The sequence below is a fragment of the Pantherophis guttatus genome, chromosome 7 (assembly GCF_059756535.1).
Source record: "Pantherophis guttatus breed Tessera chromosome 7, ASM5975653v1, whole genome shotgun sequence".
In the NCBI taxonomy this organism is placed as follows: Eukaryota; Metazoa; Chordata; class Lepidosauria; order Squamata; family Colubridae; genus Pantherophis; species Pantherophis guttatus.
The window spans coordinates 20,844,383-20,869,215 of record NC_142069.1 but is presented as its reverse complement, the minus strand read 5'-3'; the positions used below and the strand labels follow the sequence as shown (position 1 = coordinate 20,869,215).

At 41.6% G+C, this 24,833-nt stretch overlaps 1 protein-coding gene across 3 annotated transcripts in view; it reads left to right on the top strand.

The window, feature by feature from the left end:
• The first annotated feature begins 1,648 nt into the window (after positions 1 to 1,648).
• The window catches only part of PTN (pleiotrophin), a 114,608-nt gene continuing 91,423 nt past the window's right edge, over positions 1,649 to 24,833 (top strand). The window contains exon 1 of one of the 3 annotated variants that reach the window (XM_060694508.2): positions 1,649 to 2,181. The gene's annotated coding sequence lies outside the window, so the exon portion shown is untranslated. The remainder of the gene's footprint in view (positions 2,182 to 24,833) is intronic. The other 2 variants (XM_060694509.2, XM_087873742.1) reach the window with 2 other exon arrangements.

Sequence of the window (24,833 nt, the reverse complement as noted above, 5' to 3'; positions counted from 1 at the left end):
GTTTTATAAAAGAAAGAAAGAAGCCTGGTTTAATTTAGGGAGAGAGAAGGAAGAAGTCCTGCCAAGGTAATTAAAAGTATCACTGAAAACATGTAAAGGGACATTAGAAATCTGTGTCCTAATTCTACTCTGTCTGTTATTTTTTCTACCTCCCCTCCTCCAAAAAGTGTTTATTTATTAAAATGCTTCTCCAGTAGATGTAGAAAATAAAATAAAATAATCTCATAGTTAGGTCAAGGATGTTAACCTTACAAATGGATGATAAACTCTACAATACCTGGTCTGCAGACTGGCACTGGTCCGTGACCCACCAGGAACCAGGCAAGCGAGTGACGTCCCATCCATGCATGCGTGGCATCCAGGCAGCATGGAAAACCATGCCCTTCCTGGTCCACAGAGAAACCACCTTCTGTGGAATTGGTCTCTGGCTCCCAAAAGGTTGGGGGCTGCTGCCCTAACAACAGGTGTGGAAGTCAAGGGGAAGGATGATATTGAAAGATAAACATAAAGGACATTCATCTCTGCTTCTTTTTAGCAAACAATGCAGAACTGACTAGGACTGTGCCAAAATCTGTCTTCAGAGTACCCACCATTTTCTCTTTTGTTTTTCTTTGTTCTCCTTCTTCTGTTTTCAAATTCTTCATTTATGGACTTGCCAGAACTGGTATTAATTTTGATTATATGTACATTTATATATATATATATAAAGGGATGCAGTGGTTCAGTTGCTAAGACACTGAGCTTGTCAATCGAAAGGTCGGCAGTTCAGCGGTTCGAATCCCTAGTGTTGCGTAATGGGGTGAGCTCCCATTACTTGTCCCAGCTTCTGCCAACCTAGCAATTCAAAAGCACATAAAAAATGCAAGTAGAAAAATAGGGACCACCTTTGCTGGGAAGGTAACAGCGTTCCGTGCGCCTTTGGTGTTTAGTCATGCCGGCCACAGTGACCACAGAGACGTCTTTGGACAGCGCTGGCTCTTCTGCTTTGAAACGGATATGAGCACCGCCCTCTAGAATCGGGAATGACTAGCACATATGTGCAAGGGCAACCTTTACCTTTTACCTTACCATGGGAATAGTTTCCTACTGATGTTTTCCTTTGAGAGTTATGGGGGAACTGTTGGATGAATGATTGTAGAAAGAATGTCATTTGTGTCCCTTGGAATTAAAGAGCAACAATCCACAAAAGACAGTATTTCCAAATCTTTCTTGCCTTTGAAATGCTGTTTCACCCAAGATAATTTTTCTGAGCAAAAGACTAAACAAGATCTTTTTTGTTAACAAATTGGGCTTTCATCTGACTTTGAGGGAGCTCACCCCTTTCTTAGTTCGTTAATGCTATACACCAGTCAGCCTCTTGTGAAACTCAATCGCACAATTGTAGACTCCACTACTGTAGTATTTTTGTGAATGGACTCCTCCCGTCACTGTTACAATGATCACATGAGTTGACCATTTGCTTAGGCACAATAGGCAAAAATATCTTAACGAAGCTGTTTAAAGAAGATGGAGTAAGCTCCCTCCCCGCCCTGTTTCATCTCCTGAGCTTGGGTTGAGATTCCCTGGTGGAGAAAAGCTTAGAAATTGATTGGATGCTGCTTACAGCCTCTGAAGTTTTTAAACCCTGAGGTATTAACTCTTACATTTCCTTGCCTTAAACTCCAGCAAAACCAACTTAACCCCCCAGAAAAGGGTGATACTCCTGACTAGGAAAGTTTTTGTCATTTCTCTCTTCTCGGTTTTTTGTCAGGTTGTGATGGGAGAGTCTAACCCTTTTAATGAGCTTCTCAATCAGTACCCGTGAGTGAATTGTGCTTTCCCCTCCCTTTCTTTCCTCCTTCCCTCCCTCCCTTCCTCCCTCCCTCTCTTCCTCACACACACACTACACTTGCTCATTCACAGCCTGCTTTATCCATAGTCAAAGGAAAGATCAGTTTCTCTGCCTTGAGTAGCACAGTCGTGGTGAGAACATTCAAAGAGAAGAAAGTGAACTGCGAGGAAGTGGGACAGAGGAACGGGTAGGAAACGCAGGGAGTGCAGAGGTGTCTATAGTTTTTAGAGAGGGGAGAGGAAATCCAGAAGACCCCCTTGCTTTTCCTGAGCAAAGGTGAAGCCAGCTCTGACAACTCATCCCTTGATCTGAAGACCGTTTAACAGAGGCAGGAGATTTTGCAACTCAAAGTAAGTTTTTTTTTTTGCTTAACTTGTTTCTGACTGTACAGTAAACCAGCCACCCACACATAATTTCACATAAAAATGCAACTTGGGGGGAAAGGCAATGAGTCAAAGGAAGCTAAGTACTCCTAAGGTTGTATCTCCGTTCATCTGTTTCCAAGGCTGAAGAAAGTTGATGAAGCAGATAAGACCTGAGGGACTTCAGAATATGTGTTTTTGTGAGGGGAATAAGGATGACATGTCTTCTTCTTTTTTTGTGAGGATGGGTCCACTATCCCCTGCATAATTTCAAAGTGCTGAGTGCTTTATTTCAAATAATATGAGCGGCATTCATCAACTCAGGAGGGATCTTCCTGGTGACCCCTTCTTTCTATTGTCCTTACTGAGGGAATCATAAGGAGTAAAATATATGGAGTTGTATCATTGTTTATCTCCTTCTGAAAGGATTCAAGAGGCAATTTAAAAGTAGAAAAGAGGACCCCTCAGGATTGTCTCTTGAATCCCACTGAGAAAGGAAAGGGGGAGTTGGGGATCATATGGAAGAGCCTGATTTTAACCATCCCTTCTTTCAAGAGTGAATGTCCTTGTGTCAGCACTAAAGAGAGCTTTGCATGCTTCCCCCCCCCCCCAAGTACCAGCTAGTATTAGTCACCTTTGCTTCAGCTTCACTGGATATGCTGACATTTATAAAATGACAGGGACAAGGCTGCAGATTACTAGGGCCAAAATGAGTTTTTCTAGCATGAAAAGTCTGCAAATGTTTTGCTTCTTTGACTCTATTTTTGTGAATTTAATTAAATCTAGATTTTTTTTTTACAAGAACGTTTATTTGGTGTCATCCTTTTACTTATGTGATAGTGACCAATAATTTAATGTAACAGAAATTATACTTCCTAAAAATTTTTTTAAACAAAGGTACCAAGTTTACTTGGAAGGACTTAAAGTAGCTTGCATGATGCTTTATATTGTGTTTAGATTAATGTTCCTCTTCCCACAAACTTGCTTTTGTTTTTGTTTAACTTTTTAACAGCTGTGATATTTTTGATTGTATGCTGTCCATAGTAATGTTCAGTGAGGCGGGTGACCATATAAATTTGTTAGATAAATAATATATGTGTATATATGCTTGCTATTTGCTATGGCAAATAGTATAGAGGAATAATGGCAGACTCTACAGAGTTTCAATAGGGTTGCTGCATCATGTGCCTTCAGACAACATCCTGGGATTTTGTGATATAGAAAAGTCTTTAAAGTTCAATCTTTAATTGTTAAGAAGGCAGTAGGAAACTATATGTCACTCTATCTCTGGACATCCTTTTCTTTTCCCTGTTTTAGGAAATGGAACTTTTGTTTCGATTTCATAATTTCAATACAGAAATAGGATGAAAAGAGAAAGATTGGGCCACAGTAGTACAACACAGCCACTCAGTTTCCATTGCTTGCCTCAAAGGCAAAGTTGAGTTCCATGGATTCCAATTTGTCAGTTCCAATTTGTGTGATGGAACTATCTCATGTTTGTCGAGAAAGTTGATGTCAAAAATGCTGACTATTGAAGGCTGGACAATGAGTTGAATGTTTAAATATAAAACCTGTGTTAAAATTAAAAATTAATTTCATCAAATTGATGATCGCTAAAATGAATTATTGCTCCCAAGTATCAGAGACCTGTGGGTTGAATAACAGATGTGGATTCAACATCCTGGCTGGAGGTCCAGGTGTCCTAGCTGCAAATGGTCTGCACCAAACTTCAGATCAGTTTGGAATCCATTTAAAATTGTATTTGTGGGACAGTTTTTTTTTTTTTTATCATTCTTCATTCCTGGCCTACAACCTCTTTAGAATTATACAGTTAGTTTCCTTCCTTCCTCCCTTGAACAGCAAATTCATGAAGAAAATAGAAATTAAGAATCTGATCTGACTTTCAATCACTATTAGAGTTGACCTATTTTATAAATGTATGGCATTGGTATCTCTTCATTATTTTACTTAAAGATGCACCTCCATGTGTCTGCATTTAATATCCTTTTACAAGATATGGCCCCCTGTAAGTATGGCTGAAGCAGTGGTGGAATTCAATTTTTTTTACTACTGGTTCTGTGGGCGTGGCTTGGTGGGCATGGTGTAGCTTGGTGGGCGTGGCTTGGTGGGAGTGGCAGGGAAAGGATATTGCAAAATCTCCATTCCCACCCCACTCTGGGGACAGCCAGAGGTGGTTTTGCCTGTTCTCTGAACTACTCAAAATTTCCGCTATTGGTTCTCCAGAACCTGTCAAAACCTGCTGAATAGCACCCCTGGGCTAAAGGCTCATCACTGCAAGGCCGGTGAAACATTGAGAACAGGGCCAGGGGGCATATCTTTACTTCCTTTTCCCTGATTTATCTTATCCTGCCTTTTTGAGCTCAGTTCATAAACAATAAAATAACATGTGACAAAAATTGTACCTTCTCATTTGCATGCTTCTATGAGTCTCACGAGATGTAGTACTAAAATCCAGAGATTTCATCTCTTTGCTTTTAATTAAATTTTAATCAAAGTTCCAGGGAATAAACATGGTTTGTCAGCTGGCCAGAGATTTAAAGTTTATTGTTATAAAAAGATGTAAATCACTGTTTCATTTGGAGAGAAAACACTCCTTTCTCCTGTGCTAGGATAGCCTCAAATAGACATTTGCTTTTCTCCCTTTTCATCCAAAAGTGAAATATGTTTAATAATAAAGGCAGAGCCATCATCTGGCATGGTGTTTTACAATGCAGTGAAAGTGTTTAAAAGTTTATGTACCAAAAGTTCATTGTTTTTATTTAGACTGAGGGGAGATTCAGTCAGGCTGGATATGGAACAGAAACAACATTGATCAACCCACTTTCAGATGATCTGAAGTAAGAGTGGGATGATCCATCCTTACTTTTCTTGACCTCTCAGCAGCTTTTTTTTTTTTTTTTTTTTTACCGTGGAATCCTTTTGGCCCGATTTAGGGAGCTGAGAATGGGAGACACAGTTTTATGCTGGTTCATCGCCTTTCTCTGAGGCTGATTCCAATCGGTGTTGATAGGAGCAAGAAGTCCAGCCACAACCTCTTTGGGTCCCTCCAGAGGTGGGATTGAAAAATTTTAGCAACCGGTTCTCTGCCCGGTTGCTTGGTGGGCATGGACATGGGGTGTGGCCTAATTGCTTTCTGCACCATGGCAGGGTTGGCCTTTTTGCCCTCCCCAGGCTCTAGAGGCTTTGTTTGAGCCTCTGGGAGGGCGAAAATGATCTTCCCCAGGCTCTAGAAATGGGCTCATTTCTGGATTTCCCATATTTCTGATGGGCCCATTTTTCACCCTCCCCAGGCTCTGGAGGCTTTTCTCGAGCCTCTGGGAGGGTGAAAACGGCCTCCCCCAGCCTCCCGAGGCACTCCAGATGCCAGAAATGGGCTCATTTCCAGACTTCTGGTATTTCCAGTAGGTCCATTTTTCGCCCTCCCAGAGCCTCAGTGTGGGCCCTGTACTTACCTGGCATCCAAAACGGGCCATGAGGAGACTCCCGGGTGGGACAGGGCAGGGTGGGTGGGGTCAACCAGTCCTTGCAACTACCAGTTCGGCAAACCATATTAAAATTAACATCTGATTCGCCCAAACCAGCTGAATCCTACCCCTGGGTCCCACAGAACTCAATGCTTGCCCCATTCTTTTTTAACATCCACATGAAACCACTGGGTGAGATCATCCATCACCATTGGTTGAGGTATCATCAGTATGTTGATGATACACAGTTATACACTATGTCCTGGGTGAACTAAATGATACTTTGAGTGTTCTTTCATGGTGTCAGGAGGCTTTGGGAGTTTGGAACAGCAACTGGCTTCAGCTGATTCTGGGTAAGACAGAATGGCTGTGAATGAGGGCAGGGGGCTGATCTGTACCTGGATTTTTATCAACTTTGATGGGGTCGCACAGTCCCAGATGGAACTGATGAGTCATCTGGAGGTCCTTCTGGACTCACAACTCCTGCTTGAAGATCATATGGTCTTCAGATGATAGGAGGGTCTTTGGTCAACTGTGTTGTGTGTTAGTATAGCCCTTCCTGTTTAGTTCTTCTCTTAGTCACTCACATGCAGTTCATCTACTGCTTGAACTATTGCAACATGCTTTACAGGGGAGCTAGCCAACTGTACCCACAGCTGCTCTGAGACTGAAATGGGCAGTCTCTAAAATCTGGAAGCTTCAGCTGGTACAGAAGGTGGCCGCATGAACAATTTTGGGCATCCCAAAATTTGTGCATGTAAAACTTCTGCTGTACAAGGTGCATTGGGTAGGCAGGTCTGCTTGTGGGCCAATTCAAGATCTTGATTATTGCCTTTAAAGCCTTACATGGCATGGGTTCCAGGTAAGCTGTGGAATTGTGGAATTGACCGAATTAGGCAGAAAGGGCATATCATGGACCCTGTCAATTAAATAATTTTAACTGGTGGAATGCAGGCAGGTAGAGTTCTCTGCCATTGCTCCTGCTGTTTGGAAAATCCTTTCTTCAGAGTGAGGGTCCTCGCTTTCCTGGCCTTTCAGAAGAATTTGAAGATCTCGCTCTACTGACTTGCCTGGGGCTCCCAGAGGAGCATGCAACCTTGGGGCTGGTAACCTTTCCCTGCTTTTATCTTTTAACTTATTGCAACCAGGGGTGGGCTACTGGGGGTTCTCAGGGGTTTGGAAGAACCTCTAGCTAAGATTCTGTGCAGTTCGGAGAACCCCCAAATCCCACTCTTGGCTCGCCCCACCCACCCTGCCCCATTCCACCCAGGAGTCCCCACTCAGCCCGTTTTGGATGCAGGTAAGTACAGGTCACATGCAGAGGCTCGGGGAGGGTGAAAAGCAGGCCTACCAGAAGTTCGGGAAGGCCTCAAGAGGGCCTCCAAAGCCTGGGGAGGCTGTTTTCACCCTCCTGCAGGCTCAAAAAAAGCCTCTGGAGCCCAGGAAAGGCAAAAATGCCCCTCCTCTACTGGGGTGCAGGAGGCTACTAGGCCATGCCCACCCAGCAACCGGGGCAGAGAACCCCTTGCTAAAATTTTTGAAGCCCACCCCGATTCCATCCCTATTTTATCGGCCTCCTTTTTCTGAGATATAGTAAATATAGGTATAGATTTTAACATGGTTTTGATGTTTTAAACTGTTCGCTGCCCACAGCTGCTCTGCGACTGAGACGGTCAGTCTTTAAATTGGACAAATAAATAAAAAGATGTATTCGGACATGTAAACTAGGAAGACCACAGTAATGGGGATAAAGTCAGAAGTCCTGAGGCTTTGTTTCAGTTGAGAATATCAGATAACAGATTAGGACAACATTTATGGTCTAATAAGTAGTTTTGCAGGGTGAAATATAACAAAAATTCAAGTCATCACAATGGAAATGTTCTGAATAGTGGGAAGATCAAAATCTAACTAGCATTTACCATTTACCCAAGACATAATCCTCGACATACAATGGTTCAAAGTTATGATGACTTTGGAAAAAAAGCTTTATGAGCTGTACTCACACTTATTCTGGTCTCAATTGGGGTCATAAGTCAAAATCTACCTATACTTTTGAAAATGAATGAAATGGTTGGAACATTTGGGAGTTTTCTTCCTTTTTCATATTTCCTCTATCCTCAAATCAGAATTTACGATTTAAAGCACGGTAGACGTCAGATAGACAATTGGGTGATGGGTAACTCTTTGTACAGGTTATTCTTGCTTTGCAGCACTTCCTGGAATGACCTTGAGATCATGCATCTCACCCTCCAGCTCCACAAATGTTCAACAAACACACATACATGCACACACTATTTAAAATGTGGACATACATCTACTACAGTGGTGGGTTGTCCCCGGTTCAGACCGGTTTGCAAGAACCAGTAGTAAAACCATCGGGAGGCCCCGCCCACCACCCCGGATGTCATCATCGGTGATCTGCGCATGCGCAGAAGCTTCTGCCCATGCGCAGAAGCAAGGCATGCATGCTTGCTTCGCTCGCGCGCACACACGATCCTGTTGCGAACCAGTAGTAAAGGTAAGTAGAACCCACCCCTATCTGTTAGAGTAGAATTCTTCCCTTCAAAGTGAGCAAGAAGAAGTGACTTAGAACTTAGGAGAAATTTCCTGACAGTTAGGACAATTAATCAGTGGAACGACTTGCCTTCAGAAGTTGTGAAAGGTCCAACACTGGAAGTTTTTAAGAAGAGATTGGACAACCATTTATCTCTAATGGTATAGGGCTTCCTGCCTGAGCAGGGGGCTGGACTAGAAGACCTCCAAGGTCCCTTTCAACTCTGTTATTCAATAAAAATGTCTCCACTTAGACTTACATATATATTTTATAAAAGAAAAATGGCATCAGTATTCTCACGAATATGCACATGTTATGCCTTTCCCTCCCCAACATAGGCATGTAGTCAGGGGTGGGTTCTAATTTTTTTTACTACCGGTTCTGTGGGCATGGCTTATTTTGTGGGCATGGCTTGATGGTTATGTGACAATTCTTTAGGATTTAGCAGAGGTACTGGTCTACCAGGCTTTTAACTGCTTGCAGAGCTGTACCGATCTACCCATTTATTTTTGCAGGCACTGGTCTACCCATTTATTTTTGGAGGCACCGGTCTACTCATTTGTTTTCTTTTAACACTGATCAGCTGTAGGGCGGCCGTTTGAAGCCCCGCGGCAAGAGTTTAAACAGTTGTTTTCCCTCTAGGCATCAGCTGGGACTCAGGAGGCAGCAATAGATTGGGGGTAGTGCCAAATAAAAGGTAAGAATAACACACGGGGTAGGGGGGGCGGAGGGGCAGAACCGGTTCGGTGACGTCATATCGTCACCGCTACTGGCTCAGCGGAACCGGGTGGAACCGGGAGGAACCCACCACTGCATGTAATGTATATTTTTATAGTTCAAATGTCTGTGAGAAAATGCCTTTTGTTCCTGCTTTCATTTCTAGCTGGTTCTACACAGTTTTCTTTTCTTTGCCAGTCATAGAAGGAGTGAAAAGTAAGCAGCGAATCTCACCCAGGAGATTACTTCTGAAGGCTAATAGGATAATGGATCATCAGGTTCCATGATCTCAGCTGAGTGTGGATTTGATGAAACAGCAGAGTACTCCATTTAGTTATTGGCTAATAGCATTACTTGGAAATTATGACAAATCAATATGGATAAATATTACAAAAGTTTAAGGAAGCCGGGTGAAACGGAAAGGAAGTATTGAGTTTCTGCCTGCATCGTTGTGTGGACAGAGAAGAGAAAGAAGGGCAAAAGTAAGCCAATCAGTTGTGTTTCAAAGGCGCAGAGTCCAGAAACAATGGCAGAGCTAAGAAATACTCCAATCAGCAGGACAAGTGATTAGCATCAAAATCTCCCATCTGCTAAGAATGTTAACCTTGAAATATCCCAGTAGAATTCTTTTTTCCCTTCCTTCTATAAACCCAGTTATCAAGTAGTTAAGTAATTGTTTATATATCATTTGCTTCATAGCATTTGTAAAAAAAAAAGGGGGGGGATTTTTATGTATAGGGGTAAGAATATCGTAAGTAAGAAGTGTACTTTTGATATATTCATTGAAAACACCCTATGTTTTTATTACGGGTTTTCCGAACCACATATTCCTTCACAAATATTATTTCTGTTCCTTAGCAAATCAGCCATGGGTTATTAATATTGAGTGTATGAATTAAATAAATTTTCCATGCATTAAGAACCATCGTCTTTGCCAACAGTGCTAAAAGATGCAGAATTATGATAGGAGGTGCTGAATTCCTTATGGATCTGGCCACAGATTTATTCTGTGTTATCCACACTATTTTACACTTCCTGTGTAGTGTTTTCTGAATCTTGGCTCAGAAAGATATCGACATTCACGTTTGTGTGGCGTGAACAAATGTAAAAACGAGGAATACCAGACATACAAATTCTGCTGAAAGCTTAAGGAAGATGGTGTCTCAAAAGTAGTTGGATTTCATGAATTTATTTGAGTTATGAGAGATGAGTTTGACTAATGAAATTGTAATCTGTTTGGACTGGACTGTAAATCATAATTGCAAATATTATAACTATTCACAAATATTTGACCTGTTGAGATGGAGCACTGTGGGGGAAGGCAGGATTTGCACTGATAGCCCACAAATGCACAATTTCAGAATATACAAGGCTGTCACGAGGTCATGAGTGAATGCTCCACAGCATCAATTTTTTTTCCACCAATGGCAATAGCAGGTACCCTATAAATTAGCATTATTCATGACATACTTTTCCATTGTTTTTGTTAAAGAAAACATCTGAGATCTCTGTTCTATTTTAAATGATTTGATACATAGGAGGCTATATTATTGGTCACAATCATTGCTATCATTCTTAATAATTTGGGATGCATTCTTGTTTTGCTATTCTACTGATTTGCAATTTAATCATTTTGATCTAGAGTTTAAACATGTTGTAAGAAAAAAAAAAGGAAAATTTCTTTCCAGTGATGTCAGATTTTTGCTCATGTTATCTATAAGGTGGAAATGAGCTCAGCAACTGGTGTTTTCATAGAGACAACAATGTCATTTTTCTTGGCAACACATTAAGCGTTTACTCTGGAATGTTGTTTTGATTTCCCAGTCTAGTTTGTAGCTCATTCATTCATTCATTTTTATTTATTAAATTTATATGCCGCTCACCTCCCCGATAAGGTGACTCTCTATCCTTTCCTTGAATGTTATCCCATACGAGTCTTAACTCCATCCGACTCCGCTTAGCTTCTTTTGAGATTAGCAATAGATCAGCCAAGGTTGTCTAGTTGTTGTTGTTTTATTTATAGGCAGGTGATTAGCTAAGGTGGAATCTAATGCAACTTGCGAGTACTGTGTATCGTTTGTTAATGTTACAAAAGGCTGTATACAATTGTCCTCTGCAAAATTGCGCAGTGAAATTGTGGCGATAATGTCACCAAATTTCCAAATTTCGCTCTCAAAGAGAAAAAGAAAAGAAGTTCTCCGACTTCTTGTATAATGGCCACAGTATTCAGCCTAGCATAGATTCTGTTTCATTGCAAGTGACTCTAGCAAGAACTGCTTGGCATCCCAGCTTTTGTTTTGATTTTGCTTTCTTCAAAATGTCTGGAAACCAGCCCTTTCTGAAACTTTTTTGTATGTCAGTGTGTGTGTGTGAGAGAGAGAGAAAGAGAGAGAGAGAAAGAGAGAGAGAGAAAGAGAAAGAGAGACAGAGATAGAGAATGAGAGACAGAAAGAGAAAGAGAAAGAGAGACAGAGACAGAGAGACAGAGAGAGAGAGAGAGAGAAAGAAAGATACAGAGAAAGAGAATGAGAGAAAGAGAAAGAAAGAGAGACAGAGCGAGAGAGAGAAAGATACAGCGAAAGAGAGAGAGAGAGATACAGAGAGAGACACACAGAGAGAAATATACTGAGAAAGAGAGAGAGAGAGAAAGAGAGAGAGAGAAAGAGAGAGAGATACAGAGAAAAAGAGAGAAAGAGATACACACAGAGAGAAAGATACTGAGAAAGAGAGAGAGAGAGAAAGATATAGAGAAAAAGAGAGAGAGAGAAAGAGAGAGACAGAGAGAGAGAAAGGGGAGGGTTTAAGTAATACAGTAATACGGTAAGAAAATTCTACAAAGTAGACTTTCTTTTTTTAGAGGGCAGTGGAAAAAAAAAAACTATTTTTTTTCCAGAAAAATGTATTCTAAGAAATGTATATTCAGCTGTCAAAATAAGTTTCTTGGATGAGATTCAGTTTAAGCCTCTTTCTTACCTTTCAAGAAAAGTACACAGCAGTCAGTGTGTAGCTGAATATAAAATCAGGTCACATACTTTCTCTTGGGACTTCCCAGCCTCGCTTTGCTTGACCCAGATCTTTTGTGTAATTGCCTTTGATCTTATCGTCCTTGCTCACAGGGAACAGAGGATTTAAAAGCATCCTCACAGTCATTCACCTTTCCGGCTTTCTCCTAGTCACCCTCCTATTTAAGCAGGGCATATTTCCACTGTTTTATCCCCTGTTCCGTTGGTGAATGTTTCCTGTATTTTTAAAAATATTTTAGAAAGTGTTCATTTTACATCTGGAGGATCATTAGTAGGCCACATATGTATTCAATACTTTCACACGCTCCTTTATCATTAGCATTTTTGGGGACTCTTCGGTTCAGTACGCAGAAAAGGACCGAGTTAAATTAATTGAATTAAAAGGGCATAAGATAAATGGATAACAGCTTAAAATAAAAATTCAAAAGCAGTTGAAGAGCAGCATTAAAACAACTGCTTTGAGAGTAAATGATCCTTGATTGTCCTTGTATGATATACAATGTAGTCATCAAAGCTTCTGTGGCAGTGTTTATGTTTTTGTTTTAACTTTAGTGAATTTTAGATGTGTGGACTCCGACTCTCAAAAAGGTGACTGGGTAGTTCTGGGAGTTGGGAGTCCACACGTCTTAAAGTTGCTGAGGGTTGATGGACCTCCCCAGAATTATTTGCTACCCATTTCTGAAGTTCCAACACTTGTACTCCCCTGTGATCACATGATCAATTCTGGCTAGGTGGCTCAGTGGCTAAGACACTGAGCTTGTCAATCAGAAAGGTCGGTAGTTCGGTGGTTCGAATCTCTAGTATAGGTCTCCTGCGTGAGCAGGGGGTTGGACTAGATGACCTTCAAGGTCCCTTCCAACTCTGTTACTGCTATTATTTAATTTTGGGCACTTGTCAACCAGCTTCTATATGTGGCCATTTGCAGCATCCCACAGTCACGTAACTGTCATTTTCACCGTTTTTATTTTGCTATTTCCCTGTGTTTATTTCTAGTTTTCAGCAAACAACACCCATTGGGGAAAAAAGGTTTGTTTAACAATCACAGCGTTAGCTTAATGATGGCCACAAAAGGGGTCATAACATTGGGCGCAGTCATGTGGTGGCCTGCATAAAAACCACCATGATTTATAACCATAATTCCTGGATTAATGGTGACCATAAATTAAGGACAATGTGTATATACTATATTAGGATTAATGCCTTACATTCAAAGGCCAAGGGCATTGAACTGGGATCCCTTGGCTGTCCTCTGTTGCTGATAGGTGTTGTCAGCAGGAATTCCCCGATGTCTCTGAAGTACCATTTTAGCTTAGACCACGGGTGTCAAACTCAATTTCATTGAGGGATGCATCAGGGTTGTGTTTGACCTGGGGGGGGCAGGGTGTGTGTCTGTGGCCAGGGTGTGTGTGGCAAGGGTAGGCATAGCCAGCTCAACATCACTCAACCTGCCCAGGCTCTGTTTTTGGCCGCAGCCCTCCTGCAGCCCTCTGCCAGAAAAAATGGAGCTTGGGGGGGACACATGTGGTCCAGTGGTGGATTCCTCCCAGTTCGGCCCTGTTCGGCCAAGCTGGTAGCGGTGACAATATGACATCACCGAACCGGTTCTTTTTCTTCGGGAGCTGGGCCATCCCACCCACCTCCGCCCCCCTGCATTATTCTTACCTTTTATTTGGCCCCACCCCCAATCTATTGCTGCCTCCCGAGTCCCAGCTGATCAGCTAGAAGGAAAAAAACTGTTTAAACTCTTGCCGCGGGGCTTCAAAGGGCCATCCTACAGCTGATCAGTGTTAAAAGGCAGTGTGGTGGTAAACCGGTGCCTCCAAAAACGAATGAGTAGACCGGTGCCTCCAAAAACAAATGGGTAGACCGGTACAGCTCTGCAAGCAGTTAAAAGCCTGGTAGACCAGTACCTCTGCTAAATCCTAAAGAATTGTCACATGACCATTAAGCCATGCCCACAAAATAAGCCACCCCCACAGAACCGGTAGTAAAAAATTTTAGAACCCACTCCTGGTGTGGTCCCCCTGGGCTCCATTTTTGCTGCTAGAGGGATGCAGGAGGCTGTCACAGCCGAAAACACAGCCTCTGAGAGCTGTGCGTGGCCCTCCCAAGCTCTGTTTTCGCTGGCAGAGGCACCACGGGCCGGTCCTTTGCTGTTTCCAGGGCAGCCGTATGGGCCAGATCTAAGCTCCCTGTGGGCTGGATCTGACCCACGGGCCTTGAGTTTGACATCCCTGGTTTAGACTATAGCCTACTACACATTCCTACTATGTGTCTGTCGAGAGAGAAAGTCTACTAAGTTCAGTGGGGATTCCTTTCTCCTCAGTAGGGACTGAATCCAATTCTAGGCAATTATGTCTAGAATTGTCTGAAATAAGACAAAGAGCCTTTTGACACGGCATCACCAGCGCCGTGGTGGCACAGTGGTGAGAATGCAGTATTGCAGGCTAACTCTGCCAACTGCCTGCAGTTCAATCCTGACCGATGCAAAGTTGACTCAGCCTTCCATCCTTCCAAAGTTGATAAAATGAGGACATAGATTTTTGGGGATAATATGCTGACTTTGTAAACTGCTTAGAACATGGGTATCAAACTCGATCGTGTCACATGACGTATCGTGATATATCGTGACATTTTATGCCTTTGAGGAGCTAGGTTGGGAGTGGTCTGCTCATGACCCATCCCTACGCAGGGATATATAGGTCTAAATGCTGTTGCTATTGCTAGCTCCCCTGCCTCATTTTAGTCTGAAGCTGAAACCTCCCTCCTGTTGACCTTGGAATGCTGAAAACATATGGAGAACCCAGTTGAGCTAATTGCTGCTCTCTCAAGTGACCAATGAATGCCTGCAAAATATGTCGTTTGGTCTGCTATTACTGGCCCAACAAAAATATCCTTCACTTTCATTACAAATAAAATGCAATATGAGTAACTTCTCATTTAGCAACCACAATTGGGAATGGCAACTTGGCTGTTAAGTAAAGTGGTTGCTAAGTGTTGCTACATGAGACCACAATTGTGCTTATGACCTTACTTTAGTTTTCCTTTGCTTTACTGACCTGCAAAGATCATCAATGCAAGGAAGGAATGGCCACAGAGTTACTTTTTTTTCACTGTTGGAACTGCAAATGGTCACTAAATGAGGACTGCTTGTAACTCCTGCCATCACTTTTCTCTATATTTTTAGCACATGTAATCTGGTTGTGAAAAAAGAAAAGGGAAAAGGAAAATCTGGATATTGGTAATGGGTGGAAGTCAGGGGTGAAATCCAGCAGGTTCTAACAGGTTCTGGAAAACAGGTAGCAAAAATTTTGAGTAGTTCAGAGAACCAGCAAATACCACCCCTGGCTGGCCCCAGAGTAGGATGGGAATGGAGATTTTGTTGTATCCTTCCCCCGGGAGTGGGGAGGGAATGGGGATTTTGAAATATCCTTCCCCTGCCACCCCCACCAAGCACAAATAGAGGAAAAACAACAACAACCAGAGCCATACAAATAGCCTGGCATTTTGCATATCTCTTTCTCCCTTGACCAAGAGAAGGAGAAATGGACAAAATTCTGATCACATTCACCCCTGGTCACAATTCAGCTTTCCCTAATTCTAACCCTTAAAGGACCTGGTAAATTCCCAAAAGTGCTTTTCAAAAGGCAACTGGGCTTTCTTTCTTTGTTTTTCCCTTTGAAAGTGTTTCACTTCTCATCCAAGAAGCTTCTTCAGTTCCTCAGGAATTGTGGGAGATTTGGGACAAGCGCTCCATTTGGTGCAGATGTAGATTGAGCACTGTCTGCAGAACTTCACTGGTGCAGTGCAGTGCCTTCAGAAATCGTGGGCACTCCATCACTGGAGGTTTTTTAAGAAGACACTAGACCAGGGCTGTCAAACTTGCAGCCCATGGGCCAGATGCATCACATGCTGGCCACACCCAGACCTCGTTTAGCAAAGAGAAAAAAAAGTCACAATATGTCATGTGATGCTGCCGTGACGACGTGAGTTTGACACCTCCTGGACTAGACAGTCACTTATCTGAAATAGTATAGGACAGGTTCTCCTGCTTTAGCACCCGCGATTTCTGCTACTGGTTTGGGGGAAACAATCTAAACCGGCTGAATACCACCTCTGATCCAAAACCACTTTTGAATTGACACAAAATCACCAAGTGCCCATAGCAAACAAAACAAAACAAAACCTTTCCACTCAACAGTGGTTGGTGTGGCTTGGTAGGCGTGGCATGGCTTGGTGGGCATGGCAGGGGAAGGATACTGTAAAATCTCCATTCCCTCCCCACTCCAGGGGAAGGTTACTGCAAAATCCCCATTTCCTCCCAATCAGCTGGGACTCGGGAGGCAGAGAATAGATGGGGGCAGGGCCAGTCAGAATTTTTACTGCCGGTTCTCCGAACTACTCAAAATTTCCACTACCAGTTCTCCAGAACTGGTCAGAACCTGCTGAAACCCACCTTTGCCACTCAGTAATACTTCTCACTGATAAAACCACAGGATATCCTATAAATGGATTTGAGGAATTAGAATCTATTTTTAAATCTGGTTTTATTGGGGCACCCCTTGATAGTGAAGGGTGAGGGTGGAATCCTTTAGTTTTGTGGATGCTCTAAGCATCACTTCAATTTTAAAACTTTCCCTTCACTTTCCAAACAAGGAAAACCAGTTGCAACCTTTAATATTTGCCTGAATTATGGATGGAGAAGAAATTTACTGTGGATTTCTACTGGAGTGGATTTACAGATTTTGTTAAAAAGGGGCCCTTCCTGGCACTGAATAGACTGCAAACATTCCTTTTGCCAAAATAGTGCACAAAATCCCATTTGTTTAATCAGATCCATTTGAATGGGAAGGAAGGGTGGTTACATCTGGAAAGAAAGGAAGAAAGAAAGGAAGAAAGAAAGGAAGAAAGAAAGGAAGAAAGAAAGAAAGAGAGAGAGAGAGAAAGAAAGAAAGAAAGAAAGAAAGAAAGAAAGAAAGAAAGAAAGAAAGAAAGAAAGAAAGATTATGTTGAGAAAAAATATTCATCTTCTGCATGACCTTATGGGTGTTGTGACTTCCTCCCACTCTACAATACATGGTCAATTTCTGCAGGTTCTTCCCCCATGTGTTAGTGGGAAATTGCAAAGAAAATAGACATAAATATTTTAAAAACATAGTTTTAAAGAAGTGATTAACTGTCCTGCAAATGATTATAATAAAATGGAAATTTTTACTGGTCTGCGAATCCCTAATCTGAACCAGAGCATTAAAAAATGCCAATATTGTTGCCACAGCTAAGAATAAAGATTTTCATTATTATATCCAACTAACGTTAAAAATGCACAGAAAATGGCATCACTTTAAACACATTCATTTCTCAAACTTTGCTCTGCTGTACACATTTAACCTAAGGGGCAAACTTGTACGTGTCACAAAATGACTGTGCAATTGTTGAAACATCACAATATTCAGATAAGTGGAAAATGAGATTATTAAAGTTTCATGAAAATTTCAGAAAACAACAACAAGATAAGCCGCCATGTGGTAGATTCACTTGTCTCCATTTTGGATTGTGTCTGGAGATTGGCTAGACGTGGGATGCATAGTTGCCATTTGTAATCGTGCTGCAAACTGGGAAAATCACAGCTGTAGTTGTGGCATCTGCCACAGTGGCTTTGAGCTATTCTTTGTCAGATCAAACAAACAAGAATGGAAATTCTCCGGAACTATGTATGCTGGTCATGTACACCATGTAATCATTGTCCCATGTTATGATATTGGTTTCTATCTAGTGTTGCCAGACATCTTTGCTGCTTGTTGTAATCAACATTTATAATCTGCAAGGGTGCTTTTGCAAAATGAATAAATATGTACACGTCCTGGATGTGTGTGTGGGGTTTTTTTTTGCAGCTTTATTTGTTCTGCCTTGGCATTTACTTCAACAGTTGTCAAACTTTGAATGAAGTTTGATGAATGAATTTATGGACCCCTCCTCTCCCAAATAGGCTAATTATTTCATTGGGGTTAGGGCTGGATAAGAAATTAATGTATTCCTTTGAGTGATTAAATTTCAATCAATATTATTGCTGAAGAGGCCCCAAAATTGTGGCCCCAGCTGGGATGGGTCCAAGCCCGTGAAACTTCTTTGAAGTGAAATTCTGAGGTGTGTTTCCTTTATAATCATGAGACAGATGCTGTTGTATGCTGAAAGAGTTCTTGAGATCCATCAGTGTACAACGTATTAAAAGTTAGGGATTTAATTCTATGGCCATAAATACTACAATTCTTGGAAGAAAAGAAAAAATATGGGTTAAGATTAGATAAACAATTGTTACCAACCTGCCTTCCATTGAGGACCTGTATACTGCACAAGTCAAAGAGGGCTGTGAAAATATTTACAGACCCCTCATATCCTGGACATAAACTATTTCAATTCCTACCCTCAAAACGACGCTATAGAGCACTGCACACCAGAACAACTAGACACAAGAACAGTTTTTCCCCGAATGCCATCACTCTGCTAAACAAATAATTCCCTTAACACTGTCAAACTATTTACTAAATCTGCACTACTATTAATCTTCTCATCGTTCCCCCACCCATCTCCTTCCACCTATGACTGTATGACTGTAATTTTGTTGCTTGTATCCTTACAATTTATTGTTTCCTGATTGCTTATTTGTATTCTATGACTATCATTAAGTGTTATACCTTATGATTCTTGATGAATGTATCTTTTCTTTTATGTACACTGAGAGCATATGCACCAAGACAAATTCCTTGTGTGTCCAATCACACTTGGCCAATAAAAAATTCTATTCTATCTATAAAGGCATTATCATTTTCTGAATTATAAACTCCCTAGAGCAGGGGTCTGCAACTTTAAACACTCAAAGAGCCATTTGGACCCGTTTCTCACAGAAACGAAAACACCACAAAGAGCCACAAAACCTTTCCCATACCTGACTATTTCTTGAGCGGCCACAAAACTAGTATATGTAGTTGAATTAAATATTCTGTTTTCTTCTGAAACTTTTCTTTTCTTGGATTTATCCATGGTTGGCTTACCGGGAATTGAAAAGCTCAATAAATAGGGTGCCAGAGGGTGTCACACATTAGTGGTTGTGACGCATATTTTAAGTGACAGGGAGCCGCAGCAGAGGAGTGAAAGAGCCACATGCAGCTCCAAAGCTGCAGGTTGCTGACTCCTGCCATAGAGTGTCCTAAAAACTTGGGGATAAAAAAATGCATTTCTCCCATATTTCATTTTATTTCTTTTTCATTGAAACCAACATTATGGTACCTATTCTGTAACTTAGAGCCATAGAATGTAAGGGTTGAACAGAATCTCATCAATTATCTGAACTTTCTCTCTGTCTAGTGCAGGTATCTACTTCTACAGCATTCCCAACAGATGGTCATCCAGCTTCCTTTAAGCACCTTCAGAGAGCATCTCCTAAAACAGTGATGTTCTATTGTTGAAAAAATTGTTCTTCTGATGCCATCTTTCTTTTGTTGGGGAACAATGGCATATTTTGAAATATGAAAGACAAACCCTTGTAGAAAACATTTCTTTTTATCCAGCAACATGATGGTAGAATGAGTAAGTATCCCATCTGCTCAGCTCATAATCAATATTATCTTTTCCAATCTCTCAGCTTTCAAAAAAAATCATCATATTTCCAATATTCTCCTAAAATACTTGGGAAACTTTGGGTTTTCCTCTTTTCTCTTTCAGTATAGAAAGAGAGCTGATGAGAGCTGAAGGATGATAGGAGAACTTTAGACATGTACATTAATGAAGTTAGGTAGGGCCTGTTGAAAATAATTCCTATAGTTCTCAGCAGTAAAGGAACATATTTTCTTATTTTTGAAAGAGTATGTTTGCTCGGGAAGGATGAAACTGGAAAAAAAAAAAAAAGACCAGACATGAACATTTCAGATTATATATTTATTTTTGGATTTAATTTGCTTATCCTGTAATGAAGCTGTAATTTTTCAAATCATCTGTACAGCGCATTTATGAGCAAAAGAGCCATAGCTCAGTGAGTAACTGTTTTGCATACTAAAAGCCCCCAAGTTCAGTCCCTTTCTCTCCATAAAGAGATGGAGAAATAATTGCCTGAATTCTAGAAAGAGCATTGGAGCAATGGTTAGTTGAGCAATAAACTGATTCAGAATTTCAATGTTTCCTGTTAACTTTGTCCATATCAATGCATACAAATCATGAGAAGGAAAGAATCTTCTGGAAAGTGTTTTGAAAAAATAAGTCACAATGATTATATTTTGAGAGAGGGAGGGGGAGAGAGAGAGAGAAAGAGAGAGAGAGAGAATCAATGAGAATTAAATTGCAAAGCAAGTTTATGAGTCAACCTTGTGCCGGTCAGGATTGAACTGCAGGCAGTTGGCAGAGTTAGCCTGCAATACTGCATTCTCACCACTGCACCACCACAGCTCTGGTGATGCCGTGTCAAAAGGCTCTTAGTCTTATTTCAGATATAATTGCCTAGAATTGGATTCATAAAGAAAAGTGTTTTAAAAAAATAAGTCACAATGATTATATTTCTCACTTTCTATAAAGAGAGAGAGATCAGCATTTTCCTTCTTTTCTTATTGAGTGTTTCATGCCTCTCACTGTACAATGGCTTTCCTCTCTCTGGATGACCACATTATTGGTATACCAAAGGATCTTCCAATTCAGACAAACAAGCTAACACTTAACAGCAATCTAATCAAGAAACCACCAAGAACAATCCCACCAACTGCTAAAAAAGAAGGCCAAATTCCAGCACTGATAATATTACCTAGCTAGGCAATGAAAAGTCTACAAAACAACAACAACAAAGCTTCTCCTTGTTTCACTGGAATATAGGAGGAAGGGAGGTAAACTACAATTAGGCTATTAAGATTCTGTTATTTAGCCTCTCTCAACGTACTATAGTTCTAGTCTTCCTATGGAGTCTTTTTCCTGATTTGGTCTATTTTTAAGTGCTGAAGCACACTGCTAAAGAGCTATTCTTATGAAATATTAGGTTTCACCTTGTATCTAATCATTATTTTAGTTATATAGTAAAGTATGTGCATGTGTGTATGTATGTATGTGTGTTTGTGTGTGTATGTATTTTCTATTACTGATCTTTTGAAAACACACACACACACACACACACATATGGTACATATATATACTCTATTACTGATCTTTTGAAAATATCTATCTATTTATCTCTATCTATCTCTATCTATCTATCTATCTATCTATCTATCTATCTATCTATCTATCTCTCTATTGTATCTCTCTCCCTCCCCCTCCCTCCCCCTCTCTCTCTCCCTTCTCTCTCTATCATCAATCAATATCTATCTATCTATCTATCTATCTATCTATCTATCTATCTATCTATCTATCTCTATCTCTATCTCTATCTATCTACTGTATCCCTTTCTCCCTCTATCTATCTATCTATCTATCTATCTATCTATCTATCTATCTATCTATCTATCTATCTATCTATCTACTGTATCTCTCTCTCTGTGTGTCTCCCTCCCTCTCTCCCTCCATCCTTCCATCCCTCCCTCCATCCCTCCATCTTTCTATCTATCTATCTATCTATCTATCTATCTATCTATCTATCTATCATCACCAGTAATTAGCACGTTGGTGGCTTTTTAAAATCGAAGAGATGTGTCAGCTGTTGAAGAGAAAAATGCTATCACTGATCTTTTGAAAACAGGCACTAAAAATGACTGGTAATTTGTAAAGGAATACACGATGTGTTTAAAATTTGTGCTAGCTTGGAATTATTTCTTCCTTAGCATGCACCTTTTTACACCTTGGGTTTGAAGTACAACAACCACAACCACCATCTGCATTCCTCTCAGAGTAATAATTTCAATTTCAGAGTAATAATCCTACCAAGCCCTGAAAGAGGCCCAGCGAGTATCAATCTTCACCCAATTAAATTCTCTGTTCGTTAAACTCTTATTCATATTGCGCATGAAGAACCCTTGCACTTACTACTGGAAAGCTTCAGAGGTGTCCTGATTCGCCCCCGATAGCCTGGGTTACTTGACTGAGTTGTTTGTTTTGGATAGCTGTTTTCCCAGAGGTCACAACCGTATTCTTACTTGGTGTCTGAGCTCTCTCATTTTCATTAACAGCTTGGCTGGGTGCATCTGAGTCTGCAGTGGGAATTATATCACGGGTGAGCAAAGCAAAGCAGCAATGAAACAACAACAAAAAAACCATGGTTTAGTCTCTCAACTCCAGAGCACTAAATGTACATTAATCATTGTTCATGTTTTTTTTTTAAAAAAATAGTCCTTCCTTGCTACTTTTCTTCCTTTGCCTCTAAGGGCAATTAGTGGAAAAGAGGCAGTGGTGGTATTCAGCCGGTTCGTACTGGTTCGGGCGAATTGGTAGCAGAGATTGCAGGTGGGCCCGCCCCCGCCCCTCTCTCCTGGTGCTATGCTGTTCTATTTAGCAATGTTTTTGTGGCTGGGCACATGTGTGGAAGGGGCATACATGAGCAAAGTGCATGCACAGAAGGCCGGGTGCATACATGGAAGGCATACACACATGTGAAACGAGCGTGCATGTGGTGAACTGGTGGTAAAAATCTTTGAAACCCACCTCTGGAAACAGGGGAAGCTCCCTTCTTAGAGAAAGAAGAAGTTGAATTTAGAAAATAACTCTAGTCTAATCTAATATAATAATAATAATAATAATAATAATAATAATAATAATAATAATAATAATAATAATAATAATTTTATTTCTATACCGCCCTTCTCCCGAAGGACTCAGGGCGGTGTACAGCCTGTTTAAAAACACAAACAAAACAACAATATAAAATTTAAAATAATTAAATAAAGTGGCTCAGATTTAAAACCCCAATAAATTTAAATATCCCAATTTAAAAACTATTGTGTTGCTAGTCCGGCCTGGCGGAATAATAGGGTCTTCAGTGCGCAGCGAAACGCCCGGAGGTCGGAGATCTTACGAATTTCCGGGGGCAGTTCGTTCCACAGGGCTGGGGCTCCCACAGAGAAGGCCCTCCCCCTGGGCGCCGCCAGTCGACATAACTTGGTTGACGGCACCCTGAGGAGACCCTCTCTGTGGGAACGGACTGGTCAGTGGGAGGCTATTGGTGGCAGAAGACGGTCTCGGAGGTACCCGGGTCCTATGCCATGGAGTGCTTTAAAGGTGGTAACTAACACCTTGAATCGCACCCAGAAGACCACTGGGAGCCAGTGCAGCTCGCGCAGGAGGGGTGTCACATGGGCACAAGTTGCGCCCATAACCTCTACTGACATACGGGTAGTCCTTGACTTACAACAGTTCATTTAGTGACCGTTCAAAGTTACAATGGCATCAGAAAAGTTCTCCAGAGACTGAAGTGCAGACATCTTCCTTTACAAAGTTGCTTTCTGATTGTAGGAAGGGTGATCAGGAAACCAAATAGGTGTTGGAAAATGCCATTAATATAGAACAGAGAGCTAAGTACTCAGTTCTATAGCACTTTACTTTCTCAATTGTCTATTACTGTTCCCCAAGAGAAGACTTCAGAATTCTTGATATAATTCCTTTCAGAGTTGATAGGCCTGTTTATGGGAATCACAATTCTATGTGGGCTAGTTGTTGAGTATTGAGTGACCGGTTCAAACGGACCAATCAATAGACGAGACTCGGGAGCGGGAAAGTTAAGCAAGCGTCAGTGGCTGAAGCCGCGGACATCTCCGGGCTATAAAAGGGGCTGCTGCGGCTGATATTGTATTGCAGTTACGGAGCTAAAATAAAGAGTTCAGTCACACGTTGTGTCCAGTCCTTCTGTTGTGCCCATACTTAACACTAGTGACGAAGGTGGGATTCTGAAGGACAACGAACACAACAACGCAGTTCCACAAGCAATCAACAGCCATCCGATCAACGACTACTGACCGGTCAGATCATCAGCAAATCAGCATGTCTTCAATCAGCCCACCCGCCCCGTTCAACCCTGCGGGAGAAGACTGGGAAGCATCATCCCAGTTACTACTACATTCCCACCCATCCCCTGAATTGGCCGAGCTGGTTCCCTATGTGTAGTGATATACCTATATCCCGATGACTTGGGGCCTGGAGGCTAAAACATTTGAAGAACAGTTGCAGGAATTGGGTATGTCTTGTCTAGTAAAAAGAAGAACTAGGGATGGACATGATAGCAGTGTTCCATTAGCAGCATTCCAATATTTGAGGGGCTGCTTTATTTTCCAAAGCACCATAAGATAAGACAAAAAACGACAGATGGAAATTAACCAAGTAGAGAAGCAACCTAGAACTAAGGAGAAAATTCCTGACCTAGAGAACAATCAGACAGTGGAACAGCTTGCCTTCAGAAGTTGTGGGTACTCCAACACTGGAGGCTTTTAAGGGACTGGACAGTCATTTGTCTGAAATGGTATGAGCAGGGGATTGGATCAGGGGTGGGCTTCAAAAATTTTAGCTTTTTGCTGCCCGGTTGCTGGGTGGCCGTGGTTGCTGGGTGCCCAGTTGCTGGGTGGCCGTGGCCTAGTCAGCCTCCTGCACCATGGTGGGGTGGCTTTTTGCCCTCCCCGGGCTCTGGAGGCTTTCCTTCAGCCTCCGAGAGGGCAAAAATGGCCTCCCCAGGCTCCAGAGGCCCTCTGGAGGCCAGAAACAGGCCTGTTTTTTCCTGAACTTCCGATAGGCCTGTTTTTCGCCCTCCCCGAGCCTCCATGCACACCCTGCGTGGAGCACTTAATCTCTACCCTGGTTCAGCTGATAAAGGGAGGAGAACTTGTGGCTCAGAGGTTAATACAACTGCCTAATATGCAGGCAGCCCATGTTCGAATCTGAGTAAGGGTATGGCTAGCTGATGAGAACTAA